Source organism: Pituophis catenifer, unplaced genomic scaffold, assembly GCF_029215685.1.
Source record: "Pituophis catenifer annectens isolate HBS135680 unplaced genomic scaffold, rPitCat1.0.hap2 SCAF_2, whole genome shotgun sequence".
Taxonomy (NCBI): domain Eukaryota; kingdom Metazoa; phylum Chordata; class Lepidosauria; order Squamata; family Colubridae; genus Pituophis; species Pituophis catenifer.
In genome coordinates this window covers 265,624,065-265,640,836 of record NW_027256882.1, presented here as the reverse complement: position 1 = coordinate 265,640,836, position 16,772 = coordinate 265,624,065, and the positions used below count along the sequence as shown (strand labels likewise).

The window sequence follows — 16,772 nt, the reverse complement described above, 5'->3', positions numbered from 1 at the left end:
GTTTGTGTTCATTATAATAGTTGACTTCAATATAAAATTTCAAATTCTTCAAAGTTACAACCAAAAAGACCCTGACCTATTGGGCATTTCCAGAAAATATCTTCCAATCTGTTTATAACTGTGTGCCAACCAATCTGGAGTTGTTAGATTTGTAAAATTTAGTATGATGTCTCCTATATCTTAATAGCAATAGCATTTAGACTTATATATCAGGGACGGGTTTCAAAACCCGTCGCTACCGGTTTGCTTGTGGGTGGGCGAAGCCTCCCGTTGCCGCCGCTACCAGTTCACCCAAACTGGGGTGAACAGGTAGCAACCTACCACTGTAATATACCGCTTCACAGTGCTTTTGCAGCCTTCTCTAAGCAGTTTACAAAGTCAGTATATTGCCCCCAACAATCTGGTTCCTCATTTTATCCACCTCTGAAGGATGGAAGGCTGAGTCAACCTTGAGCCTGGTGAGATTTGATCTGCCAAATTGCAGGCAGACAGCAGTCAGCAGAAATATCCTGCAGTACTGCATTCTAACCACTATGCCACCACAGCTCTTGATGTTTAGTTCCTGCTGTTTGATGACATTGAAAAGGAATTCTATGTCAACAAAAGTTCCAGTATAGTTATCAACTGTATTTCCTATGGAAGGTGAAAATCAACATAAGATGTTGATTCAATTCTTGTTCTTAGATATTAGACAGCTTTGGGAGAGTCAAAAGAATCTTTCATTACCAAATAGTATTTAAAAGTGTTGGAACTTTGCCTACATGAAAAACTCAAGAGGAAAAGTTTGAAAACTTCTACAATGAAGGGCAATTTCATTCAGATTCAGATTCATAATTTATTATCTATATTAACTACATTTTTCCTGTAAGATTACCATCATCTGTTCAGATGTGATTCTGGTCATAAAAAATGAATATCTATTGATACATTTTTAAAACAACCCTTTTTCCTCACAGACGGACTCTGAGCAGTCAGTATACAGATAAAATCAAACCATAAAAACAGTACATAAAATTTAAAATAAGGCAATGATGAGTTAAAAATCAGTGTAAACATTAATTAAAATGTGGGAGCAGGGCTTTTGGGGCACTAGCCAAGGCTGTATGTTCCTGTCTGAGTCTCAAGCAAGGCTGCAAAGACATTTTTCACACCTTTCCAGAAGCTGAGCAAAGACCCTTCTAGCTATGGCTGCTACTGGTTGCCACCATGATAGATGTTTCAAATGTTTACATTTCTCTCTATTCACCTAAGTATTCATATATAGTAAGCTCTCAGCTTAAGAGGTGAATAGGCCTATTAAACCCAAAATGTATTACATGACAAATGGAATTGTACACATATGCAACACCATTTTTCACATGCACAATAGATTTTGTTCTTGGTTCCATTAAACCAAGCTCTGATAAATCCTTCTAATTGCTTTTGGTTTTGTTGTTAAATTTTCTTTTTAAATTCTGTATTAAGTGGTATGGAATTCTGTGTTTCCTTTTCATTTTGGAAAACAAAAACCACGACATTGTTTTAGTTATCCAATGTCACTCCTCCCAATCAACATCTTACAGGGGAAGGGTGAGCATGGTTCCTCGCTGGAGAGGAAAAAGGCCTTTTTAATAGTTCACCTCTACTATAGGATAACCCAATCATTGGAGTAAGTTAATATAGATTTGGAGAAAGTTCAGCAGAACGTGAGCTGCCTGCAGTTCTTCTACCTACATTCCCTAGACTTTTCAGGGTTCCAGATATACAGTCAGGTATATTTTACAATTGACATACAGCTTCAACAAAGATACCAGATTCCTCTCCAGTTACCTTATTCTAGAAAAACATCTATATCCAGAAGAGTCCAGGCTGTTGGAAGTCTAATGAACAACTTGAAGAAACCATTGGCTTGGCATAGCTTGACTTGGCTTGCCAGGCCAAGGCAGGCCAGAACTCAACAAATCATTCCGGGAAATATTTCACAGAACTGAGTAGGCTTTAAGAAAAAATAGTTATTTTTGCTTGAAGTTAGTATGTCCGTGACAAGCATGTCTTAAATACAAGAACTATATGGACATGGATAACAAAATGATAGACCTCATTCTACAAATATCATATTTATACCTTTATTCATTAGATTAGGGCTGTCAAACTCCCAGCTCACGGACCAGATGCGTCACGTGCTGGCCACGCCAATGCCCAGTTTAGGAAAAAAGAGGAAAAAAGTCCCGATACATCACATGACGCCACCGTGACAAAGGGAGTTTGATACCTCTGCATAAGATCTATTTGCCAACATTTCTGTAGATGCTTAAGGAAGCATAGTATTTGCTTCCATTAAGTTTTCACTAAAAGCAATTTTGAGGGTTGAGCTACAAATACAGGATTGCTGATGATCCCCTAGGGATCTTGTATGGGTGAGACTGGACTTGAACTTGGATCTTCTTGGTTACAATCAAGTAAGCTAACCACTGTATTATATCATTTCTCATATTAAAAGTAATGATTGTATTGTGCTCTGATAAATCATCCTACCTTGTCTCCAGCCTTGGTAAATTGTATTTTATATCCTTTACATATATTCCAAAACCAGGATATTCCATATTTCCATTTAGAGTATACTTAAATTTCAAATGGTTTCAGCAATTGAGAGCAGCACTTTCTGATTAAATACTTTTATGTAATGCTGTTATACAAGCATTATTTGCATATTTTATTCACTCAAAATGTATGTTGACATTTAGCAAGAGAAAAAAGCCACTTAGTCTATTTCAAATTATATAGCCACAAATATTATAAAAAATAATACACATTTTATTATTATTATTATTATTATTATTATTATTATTTATTCATATTTCTATGCCGCCCACTCTCCAAGGACTCTAGGCGGCTTATATCAAAGACAATATACTAAATAGTATATTGCCCCGAACAATCTGGGTCTTCATGAAATTTGCATATTTGCAATGTCAAGTACATGTTTAATATATTTAAGGAGCTGGCTTCGTTATAAATTGTTGGCCCTTTTATAGCAAAAAAAAAAAAAAAAAATGCCGTAAAACAAAAATTGCAAAAAAAACAAAAAACAAACCAAAATTGTAATTTTGTTTTGTTTCTTTTAAAATGCTGGTCTCCAAGTATTTTATGCTAATGCACAACAGCTGTCTAAGACTTGAGAATGTGCAGCTACTTGTAGTCAAAACAAAACAAGGAAAATGTTAAATTAATATTTTAACAGAAACTCATGGTTTCAAATCAGACAATGTCAGAAACAATATATTTATCCTGGAGCAGTCTGTCTGTGTGTATAGGATGTTTTGAATTACAAACAATTCTCCATCTTTTTAAACTTCTAAGCATGTCTCTTCACAAATCTTTCCTTCCTTCCTTCCTTCCTTCCTTCCTTCCTCCCTCCCTCCCTCCCTCCCTCCCTCCCTCTTCCCCTCCCTCTCTCTCTGTTCTGCTCAGAGATTATTTTACATATCCTATCTATCAGGGTTGAAATCTACTTACCGTTCCTTACTGGTTTGGAAGTGCATGTGCCCCACGCATCACATGCATGCGCAGACCTTCTGCGCATGCGCAGAAGGTAAAAAACACCCGGGTGGGTGGGCGGAGCTTTGCTCCATCATTGCTACCGGATCGCTGAACCAACTGCGACAATCGCCCGATCCAGTCCAAACTGGGAGCATTTCACCCTGCTATCTATGTTTTATGGAGAAATGTGAGACACTCTTTTTAATGAATGTTTTTAAGTTGTGGCAATCCCTACTCTAACAGAACTATTTGGCTCCTTAATATCTTTCTGTCATTGCTTAAAACATTCTTATTCTGGCAAGCATTTTGTTTGCTAACTAAATTTCAACATTGATTTGAGAGGACTTTTTAAATTTTAGTTATATTTTAAACTAAATTTAATTGAGTAGACACTTTTTTTAAAAACACAAAACTGAGTTACAAAGTAGATAAATGATAAAACATTTTGCATATTACTAGATTTGAAGATATGCTAATTGTATGTGCAATAGATTTTGAAATATAATTAAGAAAAAAAATAATATATTTAATTAATTTCTCCCCTCACAGCATGTTACAGAGAGCACTGTAATGCAAAGTATTAACTTGCTTAATAAATAAATTTATTTTGCAATGTTTGAAATGGCATTCATTTTATTCATTCAAAAATTGTTTTGACTTTTAATAAAACCTTTCTGTGTATTTCAAAATATAAGCTAAGTCCCAAAGATCTTGCCCAGATCAGCAATTCTGAATCCTTTGAGGCAGCTTAGAAAAATATAAAAAGTACATGCAGCCTTGTCTTAGGGATGTTATATTCCTAATAAATTTCAGCTAAATGTCTTTATTTCTAAAATCTGCTACTCAGTCTGAAGCAGGAGCATTCAAAGCACTATACAACAAAAATCCAGCCAAAAATCCATGAAGGACATAATAAACCATTCTGTTAAAATAATCAATAAAAAAGTTGCTGAAAGCAGCAGACTCTATAGAGTAAAAGATAACACTAATTAGAACAACAGATGGCATCAGCAATGCAGAAAATTAAATTAAATACCCTTGGAGAATAAAAATCTTTGGCACCAAAGAGACAGCAGGAAAAAAAAAAGCCAGATGTGCCTCACTGGAAAGGATATTCTAAAGTTAATACGTTGTTAATGAGAAGGTCTGCTATGAAGTTGCCACTTGCCATTATCTCCTTCTGTGCAAACCTTCTGCGCAGGGCCTCCAAAAATGAGCTTAGGTAAGAAAAGATGTGAAAAGGAGTTGCTTACCTACTTTGGTCTCAAGCCAGAATTGAGCTGAAAGCAAACTGAGAGCCAGATAGAAAAAATGGCACACTGTACAGTGGGTAAGCCTCTCTGTGGATAAACATCCCCCAGGTTTTTTTTTAACCAAACTACCATGAAAAATGCACTATCTTGCAGATAAGCCAACTCTCAAACATTTTGTATAGTTTTTCCAATATATTCTAAAGGACTTGTTGCAGGTCCAGATGGGGTGCTGGGGAAAATGGTAAAAACCAATTAACAGGGGTCCTGACAAAGATTTTTAACATCTCCCTGCAATTGGCTAGACTTCCATCGTGCTTGAAAGCAGCCACAATCATCCCAGTTCCGAAGAAAGCAATCATAAACAGCCTGAATAACTATAGACTCATTGCACTGATGTCTATAGTGATGAAGTGCTTTGAGAAACTGGTCCTACAACACCTCAGTCCTGTCTTCCACCAAATTTCAATTAACATCAGTTTGCTTATAGAATCAACAGGTCGACAGAAGACGCCATCGCCATGGCTCTACATACTGCACTGAGACATCTTGAGAAAACTGGGAATTATGTCAGAATGCTTTTTATAGACTATAACTCGGCCTTTAATACCATCTTACCAGGCATTCTCATTGAAAAGCTTACTGACCTGAATTTCCCTCCCCTCATTTGTGACTGGGTCAAAGACTTCCTGACGGACCATCCACAAACAGTAAGGGTTGAGTCCTTGACATCTTCCACTCTGAAGCTCAGCACAGGCTCTCCTCAGGGCTGCGTGCTCAGCCCCTACCTGTACTTGCTGTATACACATGACTTCATATCCTCGAATCCATCCAACTTTATAATAAAGTTTGCAGATGATTCAACGGTGCTGGGGCTTATAACCGGACGGGACAAATCAGCATACAGGGAAGAAGTCCAAAAGGTATCCACATGTTATTCACAAAACAACCTACATTTAAATACTAGCAAGGTAAAAGATGGTGCTGGATTTCTGGAAGCACAAAGAGGAACCTGCCCCACTGTATATCAAGGGGGGCTGTGTGGAGAGGGTTTCCTTTTTTAAATTCTTAGGAGTGCTTTTTAGTCAAGATCTCACTTGGAAAAACAACATGTCCCTAGTGGTTAGTAAGGCTCAATAGAGACTTCATTTCCTTAGAGTCCTGAGGAGAAATTGGGTGGAACAACAGCTGATTACTTCTTTCTATCAGTCCATGATAGAAAGTGTCCTCACATACTGTATAACAGTATGGTATGCTGGTTTAACAGCTGCAGACAGGAAGGCACTACAGAGAGTGATCAACTCGGCACAAGAAACCATTGGTTGTCTCTAACGCCACTGGATGAAATCGCCAGGTCTGGCTGTTTCAGCAGAGTAAGGAAGATACTTAAGGATGATTCACACCCTGGCCAGTGTCTCTTTTCACTTTTACCATCGGGCGGAAGAGATAGAAGTATAGCCAGCCGGACTAACAGGTTTAAAAACAACTTCTACCCATGGACTCCTAAACACAACACAATCACTCCACGTACATTTGGAAACATATGACTAGTTTTTTCTTTCCCCAATTACTTGTATAATGTATTGTTCTGTATTTTTTGTTATGGATTGCACCAGTAGAGGTTAAACCAATTTTGTTATATACATGATGTACAATGACAATAAAGGCTATCATCATCATCATCATCATCATTATCATCATCATACCCACTCATTGGAAAATATATATAAGCTATAGCTATGCTATGTCCTTATTATTATACTGTATGTAGTAACATATAATGGACAAAGATTAACCAAACAGATTCTTGACCAAATTATTTCTTGCAGATTTTCCAATGCACCGTTGTTGCTACTTCATCATGCCTTTGTTTGTAATCAGTCTGTGCAATCTTCTTGCAGCTACTATCTAAGTGATCCATTGTTTCTTCAGCTTCTTTGCAAAGATAGCAATTGCTGTTTGTTTCTGTCTTCTCAATTCTGGATTTCTTCTAGAGGTTTGGCATTATGTAGGCAGAATTAGCCCCTCTGTCTCTTTCTTCAACTTCCCTGCTGTTTTTTTAATATACTGGTCTTGTAATACTTTGCTTTGCTGTGTCTCCTTTCTGTACTTAATTTGGTCTTTTTTGTAGGCCACTTTCATCACTCATTCTGCAAACCTTCATAATATATTACTGTAGCTTCGGTGTATCTTCTTCACTGTCCTTCAGATATTCTTCCAATGCCCTTTTTTCCTTTTTTTTCCTTTGGGAAACAAAACAACCACTTCATAAACACATGGCACAACATAAGAGAACGAACACATCAGGACTAGATTCAACAGTTCATCTGTATTTAAAAGACACAGGCCACTCTTTTAAAGACAGCAAAGTCCACATTTTGGATAGAAAGGATTGCTGGTTTGAAAGAGGGGTCAAAGAAGCCATCTATGTCAAAATTGAACAGCCCTCTCTCAACAGAGGGGGAGGGATACAACATCATCTATCTCCAATCTACAATACAGTCTTTTCAACAGTTCCAAGAAGGCTCCATACCCATTTGCACCACTCAGGTGACCTTGATGACACAGATAAACCTCCAGGTGACTTTAATGATCCGCTAAAAGAATGCAAATGACCAGTTGTCTATAAGTAATATAAATTCTTCCATTCCCCACCATCCAGTCAGAGCTGAAGAAGTTTCTTGGATGACAAGCGAAATGTCTTCAAAGAAAAATCAGAAAATCCAGTTGCCTCTTGAAAAAGCACCTTTGGAACACTCTGCTGATTTATTCATTACTAACTTTCTTCTTGACTTCAGTGTGCTTGATGTTGTTAGTTTGAACAATGCTATTTGAAGTGATTGTCTTCATCCAGGCTCTTGATATTCTGTTGCATAGGGCATCCCGATTCCTTCAGTTTTCACCATCTTTTTCCGTTTATGGTGAGGGTGGCACATTGGTCCAGTCCAAACTCTATGGCAATATCTTAGTTGTACATTCAATTTCGTTTTCGATAGCACTTTTCATATAGTATCAAATCAGCCATGTAAAGGAGATAGGATAGCCTGGTAGATGTTCTTTATGTTCGATAGGCATGGCCTGACTTGTTCAGTATTGTTAATAGACAAATCAATGCAATGTCAAACAGTAATGTTGAGAGTAAGACTCCTTGAAAGATTTCTCTCTTGGTGTTAACCTTTCCTGGTCTATCATCATTGACCAACAACTGTCTACCATTCTTCCATTGACCTCTGCACAAAGTTTCTGAAATTCTGATGTTCCTATTGACTCCTGTTATTTTGGATTGGATTACCCAATTATGAGGCAGGGAGTTGAATGCCTTCTTTTAATCAATTCAAGCTTGATCTTCCTTTCCTTACAGTTTTCCAAAATTATCATATCAATGGGGAGCTGATCTTTTGTTCTTTTGCTGTTTGGGAGGTTCCCTTTCTTAGATGGAAAGAGCTGGTTTTCAGCTAGATGCTGCTAGACTGCATCAGCTACCATACTATTGAGCAATTTGAAAGTTGTTGGTAAGCATGTAATTGGCCTTAGTTGCCTGGTACTGCTTCTTTTGTTGGATCTTTCATTATCAGATAGGCTTTACCAGATGTTAATCAATCTTCAATTTTACTTCCTTGCAATATGATGTTAAACTGCTTGGCAATGAGTGGGTGCATTGTTTCTTCTGTCAGTGTTGATTGGGTCACTGCTGCCCCTCCATTGATGGATTCATAGAAATATTTCTAACTTGACTGACATTGGAGATTCTGCCTACAATGTACAATTCGAACTTCTTAGCTGCTGATTTTCTTGGCTATAACTATTATTTGCTGCTTTATTATTTAGGGGGCTTCCTTAAACTTCCTTGTTAAAAGGTGATATTTCTTGATCAGGTATCCTTTGGCTTTCTTCTTCTTATTCAGAAATTGATTCTTCATTTCCATCACTTTCACAGAATAGACCTAGTTATGGATCAATTGTAATGAAACATATGCTGCACATAACTTGAGCAAGCTGATAATATTTTACATGTCTCTACAATGCTTCCTGTAATATGCAATGAGGAAAATGAGGTATTGCTGTTTTCCTCAATTAAGTTGCCAAGTACATTATATGTATATGTTTCAGAAAAAGACAATGACAACCACTTACATATTGTTGCCATGGAAACTACATCGACAAGTCCTTGAAATCACCAGCACTCAGGCTCAAGTTGAAGGAGACTTTACCTCATTAGCCACTAGTTTATTTAAAGATTTAAAAAGTCTGTTCATTTGAATATTTCCTTTATTTCTTTACTATTAAATAATTCTTGTGTTGAAATAATTTGCTCAGTGCTTTCCCCCCTCTACAGTAGGGTTCTGGTGCACTAAATTCATCATATGTGGTTTAACATTTGAAGCCTCCAGCTGATGTGACCAGTACATTAGAAGTTATATCTCTATATTACCTAAAGATCCTAGTCCAATTATATGTTTAATTAGGTGAAGTGGGAGTTAAACAGGAACATCAAGAAAGGGATAATTGATCCTACCAATTAACTTCCAGAAGGGTGGATTTAATCACAAGCAAATTCCATCATGCAAAGCATTACATTAATTCCACCCAGTCATGAATGTCATGGAAACACCTAAACCCCTAAAACATTAGCCTACTTTGCATGCCTAGTCTTTCAAGAAAAAGATCAGGATGGAAAAAGTGGCAAAAAATGTCTCACTTGCCATTTTGAATTACAATAATGGTACAGAAGATGCTCACTAGAGGGAAATAAAGTCATATTCTCCACCCAATCTATCACAAAGACTCCTTTTGGCTACACTTTTTAAAAAGCACTTACAACCAGCAGTGAAAACAGGTGGAGCCCAGTCCCTGAAAAATCTCAAACATTCCTACATATTCCTAAAGGTTAAGAAACAAACACAATCTAATAGATATGTAAGCTATGGCTCCCACTACCCAGATTTTCCGATATATCTCTGAAAATGGTGCCAGTGACTGAGCCTTGCCTAAGAGCATTGTTCCAGCTTGTGATAGCTACAACCATCATTTGTCAATAGATGATTCATCTAAAAAAATAAGGGGCACTTAGTTACCTCACTATACCCTACCCTTCATAGTTACCCTACACTATACTATTCCCAAAGTACATCAAAAAATAACCATAGAAACACCCTTCCATAGGCCCAAAAGAAGTTGAACTAATTCCTTCCCACCAAATACAACCTCAAACAACCCATTCTGAGAGCAGAGGAATAGGGATATCCCAGATCCCACAGAATACCAACATTTCAATGTCAGCCCGCTCAGGAGTCCCAAGTAGTATGAGTATGTACATTTTTTAATGGAGTGTATATTGTGCCCATCCGGTGACATCACTTTGTCACTTCTGCGTGTCCCCTCCCAGGAAGTGCTGTGATGTCTTATTCCCTCCCCCAGAAATGCTTCTGATTGGTTCATATCCATGGGGGGGGGGAGTTCACTGAAAGCTGCTGAATATTGTCCCAACCCTGGAAGTGTCTCTGATTCATGTTAAGTCTTGATTGACAGACTGAGTACATGCTATCCTAGTCCCACCCACAGAAGCACTTCTGATTGGTACAAAATCCTGATTGACAGATTGAGCACATGGTGGACTAGTACAATCCCCAGAAATAACTCTGATTGGTCACCCACCAGCAGGAACATTACATAATGCAAAAGAGGACAGTGCTTACACAAACTAGCAAGTAATAAGATAAAATCATTACTAAAATAAGTTCAGTGAGCCAATGGCTTTTTTTGTTTGTTTGTTTTAACGGTGGGAATTTTGGGCTTGTCCCCTTCTTTTCTATCATCTAACACAGAACTGCCTGCAGCTGTATTTTATCAACTGTAAAAAAAAAAAAAGCCTAATTTGCAAAATGTATTTAAGCATGCATTTTGTCACAATTGTTCTGGGCCACAGTAAAGGCAGGAAAAAAATTAAGAGTGTGGAATCTGGCGAAGATCTCACACAAACTCACAGTAAGTCAGCAAATATATCTACAGCGGAAGAACTTATTATGAGTAAAACGAACTAATCTACAAGGGTGGGCCATTCAGAGCATTCATGTTTCTGACATGAACCTCCAGAGGGCAGTTACCAACGTGTCAGAGATGCTGTGCATGTATGCATGCTGCGCAGGCATGTTTGACCAGGGTATGTTTGAATTTGTCCTACAGTTGTCATTTTGAGCATGTGCCATTAACAATAGCATTTGCAGACGGTTGTGCATTTTAGCAGTTTAAACCTTTGCCTGCATTTGACAATAATATGGCAGCCTCAGATTTCGATGCTATCCATTAAACCTTGAGACAATGAAGACCTCTTGACAGATTGAACTAAAACCTGTTGTTGAGTTTCTGATAAAGAAATAGGATACTTGAGACTGATTTTGATTGCCACCTAATTTATTATAATGTTCATGATGTGGAGTATTTGAAAGCAGAGGACATATTCAGTAATACTTACCAGACATCTTGTGAAATGATGAACAGTTCTTCTTTATCACCCATCCAAGGAACAATCTTAGGTAAGTAAATGATTTTTATATAGTAAGCAGTAAAACAGGCTGGTGGTGATAGCACAGTAATAGGTTAAGTTCTATATTTTGCATTAATGACAATCTTTCTAAAGGGTGTGCGCATGTGGCAGGAAGGAGTGTGTATTTGCACTTTATCTATTGATGATAATGATGATTGTGATGACAATGATGAGGGATATTTTTCCAATGTTAAATTTAGACTCTCTGAACTCTGAATCAGCAATATAAAGCATGTGCTAAAGAGAAAAGTGTGATTGTCAGCAGTGTTTTGACAGAACAAATATGAAAATATTCTAAGGGAAATTTATTATACACTGATTGTATAATACCAGATAACACCAACTTTCCCAGCTCCATTGTTAACTTTTTAGAGCTTTCACTCACTTCAAGTGCAATATCCCCAGGCGATAACCTGTGGACAGCGCTGTGAGTTTTTTCTACTGAAGCATTTAAAGGCTTACCTTATGAAAATGTTTTAAAGCTGTACTCTGAGAACAATGTTACAAATGATCAAGAGGTTAAACATTTTGTAAAATATATCAAGCTGGGAAGGAGACTTGGAGCATGTAACCATTATCAACGCATGCAAACATGTATGGCTTATCATAAAATAAAGACCAAAAATTAAGCTCATTGCTTGTTTCACAGTATTTTTATTCATTTTTATAATCTGAACTGGTCACTAAACTTTAGGACACTTGTACATTGGGGCCTCAATAGGTGCATTCATAACAGAAACAGGAATAATGTCACTTATATCCTTAAGAACCACAGACTTTCAGCTTTTCTAATTTTTCTTTAAAAGCAGCAATACAGCAATATTTTAACACCAATACAAAACTCAGCAATACTGTTAGAACCTTCATATCGGCCACAGCACTCATAAATTCATTCCAATCTTTAGGGTTTTGTTTCACAGTACGTGCCTGGTGTTGCAAAGCCCCTTTTACCAAATCTAAACGGTAAGTGGGACCTCTTGTATACATACCATGGTAATCCCAAGCAGTAATGTCCCAATGCTGTTTCATTTTGTTCAACAAAAGCTCAGTATTTTTCCTATAATGGGTGCTCATTCCATCTAGAATCTCCTGTATTGTTGGATCCTGGGACAGCTGTTGTGATGATAGTTCTCGTAGTCCTGGGATGATCAAGAGTGTTCTGGTGGGCAAATGAGATTCAGAGTATCCTTTTAAGACTCATTTTGTCTGAACAGCCTTAGAAACCTCTGCTGCACCAAACTGTAGAGCTTAAATCTTGATGTCCTCAATCAAATCAGATCTCTGAAGCAGGGGTGAAATCCAGCAGGTTCTGACAGGTTCTGGAGAACCGGTGGTGGAAATTTTGAGCAGTTCAGAGAACCGGCCAATACCACCTCTGGCTGGCCTCAGAGTGGGGTGGAAATGGAGATTTTGCAATATTCTTCACCCAGGAGTGGGGAGGGAATGGGGATTTTGCAATATCCTTCTCCTAGAGTCAGGTGGGAATGGAGATTTTAAGTATCCTTCCCCTGGAGTGGAGTGGGAATGGAGATTTTGCAGTATCCTTCCCCGTCACACCCATCAAGCCACGCCCACCAAGCCACAACACACCCAAGCCATGCCCACAGAACCGGTAGTAAAAAAATTTGGATTTCACCACTGCTCTGAAGAATGGATCGCATGTCATTATCCAAATGGCTAGTGCCAGTAGTCTCTACAGATTCTGCCTTGTAACTGCTCCATCTGATGATGTGGCACCAAATACATTTTCTTGTTTACCTGACCAATAGATTAGTCACCAGTGGTATAACAGCTTCTAATAATGGCTCAATAAAATTTCTTGACTGATGAATGATCTGCTTCTTCTTTTTGAGTGAGGCTTTTCCATCACCCAACTTTTTAATAAACTCTTTTTTTCCTCCTTACATTCTGGTATTATGAAAATCTCAGAGGCAGATTACCTTTTAAAGTGTTCAGTCCTATTTTTTTTTTTTCTATTGCCCCTTCCAGGTCATTGTTAGTGTTGTATAAAATGGCTTTCAATGTTTTGGTCCGGCCTTTACCAAGATTTTAAAAATCCCCCAATTTCTGTGTACCTCTCAGACATCCTGAATGAGCTGACGTACAACTGCTTGAGCTACTGTTTTTACCCCTTCTTTTTCACAGTATACACTGTAGGCCAATCAGGAGGAAAGAAACTGTAGTATCCTGGTATAACCCAGATCAACCAAACTATAAACCATGGGATTTGCAAGTGGCATCTTGCAAATACTTCTAAAACATACCAAGTGTTACTGGGATACATCTGCCTTGACAGTGTGACAATTTGCATCTAGTTGCAGAGGCGTCAGAATAATACCAAATATTTTGCATTCAGAGCTATTGCTCTCATTTCTTTATGTTGAAAAAGCGGGTTTTGAAATATGACAATAATACTCAAATTTCTGTGACAAACATACAGTATAAAGGCTTTCTCTGTTTGTTGTCCCTGTCTGAGGCCATGAGGTATCTACCACTGCTATATTGATTTGATTGGGTTGAAACAAGTCAGTATCTTCAAAATGGACTAGAGTACCCTCCATAAACTTAATACTGGGAAATTTATTAAGCAGTTCTTTGTGCAGGGGTTGCCAATATTTATAAACCCATGCAATTAGTTTGAGGCATTTGAGATAATAGTCTCACCGTGTTCTAACATTTGCTTTATATAAAAAAAAGATTTACCAGAATTGGACAGACCAATTCTGCATAATACAAGAAAAAGGATGTACAGACGGTGCAGTTTTCCACCATACTTAATAACCATAAGGTAGCATACAGTAATTCTCAAGATTGAGAACGCTTTTATTATAGACCACTTTTAGAGTTTTTCTGAGCACCTAATTCTACTTTGATCTCTTTCTTCTCTTCCTCACCAGATAGAAAATAATCATCAACCGAGGCTTTCAAGCTCTCAACTTTATCACAATTGGCACTTTTTACTGTAAGTCTTTTCACTTTTAACGCTGTTGTCCCATTTGACAAAGCATATCCATACATTTTGGGACCAACTACCACAAACTCAATGATGGTGGTGTTTGGTGGAATCTCATTCATCAGCTGTCTTAATCATCTAAGGGGCGTGACACACTCCCTCACTAAATTTTTAACAGAATCGGTGTCATGGTATAGACACCTTTCCCCCAACGCATCAAACAGTCTGTATAATTCCAACTGCGCATAAGCATTGTAAAACTGGAAATGAGTATGTTGTTACAAATTGATTTGGTAGTCTAATGTTTGGCTGTTTTCCATGTGACAATGCTGCTTCTATATCCACAAATTCACACGATGAAACTTCATTATAGGACACAAAAAATATTTGAATAATTCTTCAGAACGTCACCACAGATGTAGTCAATTGGTGCTCTGCCTGAAATTAATCCCAGTTTAAAAAGAGATAAGTAATCTGCCTTTTAGCAGGACTTCAATATGCTCACACTGTAAGCATACACTTTCCTTCTTTTCATAATCATGAATATGCTGTTCTTTATCCTGTTATTTATATATATTTATATTTTATATTTTATTGAATTTGTATACCGCCCTACTCCCGAAGGACTCAGGGCAGTGAACAGCCATAGAATAAAACATATAATACAAAATTTAAAATAAACTAAAACGAATTAAATAATTTAAACAAATTTAAAACCCCAATAATTTAAAACCAAATTTAAAATTTCCATTTAAAAAGGGGAAAGACTTAGGTCAGGCCAGCTTGATGAAATAGGAAAGTCTTGAGCGCACGGCAGAAGGTACTCAGATCCAGGATCCTCCATATCTCCGGGGGGAGCGCGTTCCAGATAGTAGGTGCCCCCACAGAGAAGGCTCTCCCCCTGGGGGCCGCCAGTCGACATTGTTTGGCCGATGGCACCCGGAGCCCCTCTCTATGGGAGCGTACTGGTCAGTGGGAGGCTATTGGTGGTAGTAGGCGGTCCCGTAAATAACCAGGTCCTAAGCCATGGAGCGCTCTAAAGGTGATAACCAAAACCTTGAGGCGCACTCGGAAGACCATCGGGAGCCAGTGCAGCTCGTGCAGGAGAGGTGTTACATGGGAGCACCACATCGCTCCCGTCACCACCCACGCGGCCGCACTCTGCGCCAGTTGGAGCCTCCGACTGCTCCTCAAGGGGAGCCCCATGTAGAGAGTGTTACAATAGTCCAGACGGGAGGTGACAAGGGCATGAGTGACCGTGCGTAAGGAGTCCCGATCTAGAAAGGGACGCAACTGGTGAATCAGGCGAACCTGATGAAAAATCCTCCCGGTTATGTCTTTCAGCAATCAGGGTAAAGCACTGGCCTCCTGCTTTTGTCTGAGATACATGTTAATTCACCTTGTATTTCATGTGAGGTAGAGGATTTTGATGTGGATAACCTTGGCGCCATAATTTGTTGATCCACCTGTGAAACTGTCAGCATTGGAAATTCAGCAAACATCTGATCACTTCACCATTCTGAAGGAACACAAACAAATAGTACTTAGGACATAGAATTGTTACAGTACATAGAACTTATTGACTGATGGGTGAAGAAGGAGATTTTCTTTACATCTTTATTATTTAGCTCACATCAATATTCCTAGTGACTTTGTTTTCTAAAAACCTACATATATGTGAATTACACACTCTACCTTCTAATTCCTTATCCTGCATTCCACGCGATGTGGATGGTCTTGGTCCCACAATTTGATGAGCCCCTTGTGAAATAGTTCACATTGGACATTTAGCAAACAACTGATCACTTCACCGTTCTGAGGGAAAAAAGAACAAGGAAACAGTCATTTGTAACAACTGCTACAGTAAAGAGGGTATACTGATTGTTAAATAAAGAAGTAGATATTCCTTATATTTTATTGTTTGGCGGCTAGTTCTCATCAACATTCCTAATAAAATTTCTTAGATTTCTACATGCATGTGAATTAAATACTATACCTTCTAATTCATTGTCCTCCGTCCCTCATGATTGAGAAGGCCGGGAATAGTATATATTGATACCATTATGAATCTTAAGACATTGAAAAATTGGCAAACACTTCATCTTCTGAACATTCTGAAGGAAAAATGGAAGCAGACAAGTATCAGTATTGCTATAGAAATAGTGAAGCTTCTAAAATTTATGTGGAAAGGAAAAAGAATACCTTCACAGGCTTTCACATATTGTGATTCTGATACCTCCTCCTAACAAAAACAACAACAAATGTTATACATACCATTTATGCATTTAAGAAATACTACATTTTAAAAATTAGCTACAAAATTACTTACATGAGTAGCACCCATCCTGAAGGGGCCTTGTTTACTGGGAAATGTTGCAGATCATCTGAATAAGAAGCCTTCAACATTATTTTCTGTTTCCATTAGATAAAGTCCCAGGCCCTGTTCTTGATGTAAAATTTGTTGCACCAAAGGCATTGAATTCTTAACATGTATTTTGTTTTTTGC

At 38.0% G+C, this 16,772-nt stretch overlaps 1 long non-coding RNA gene across 1 annotated transcript; it reads right to left on the bottom strand.

The window, feature by feature from the left end:
• Window positions 1–12,058: 12,058 nt before the first annotated feature.
• LOC139311424 (uncharacterized) lies at window positions 12,059–16,369 on the bottom strand. Its single transcript, XR_011599942.1, has 4 exons — window positions 16,263–16,369; window positions 15,962–16,081; window positions 15,666–15,785; window positions 12,059–12,472 (listed from the first exon to the last, which is right to left on the bottom strand). It is a non-coding gene; the product is annotated as an uncharacterized lncRNA (long non-coding RNA).
• Between the last annotated feature and the right edge of the window lie 403 nt (window positions 16,370–16,772).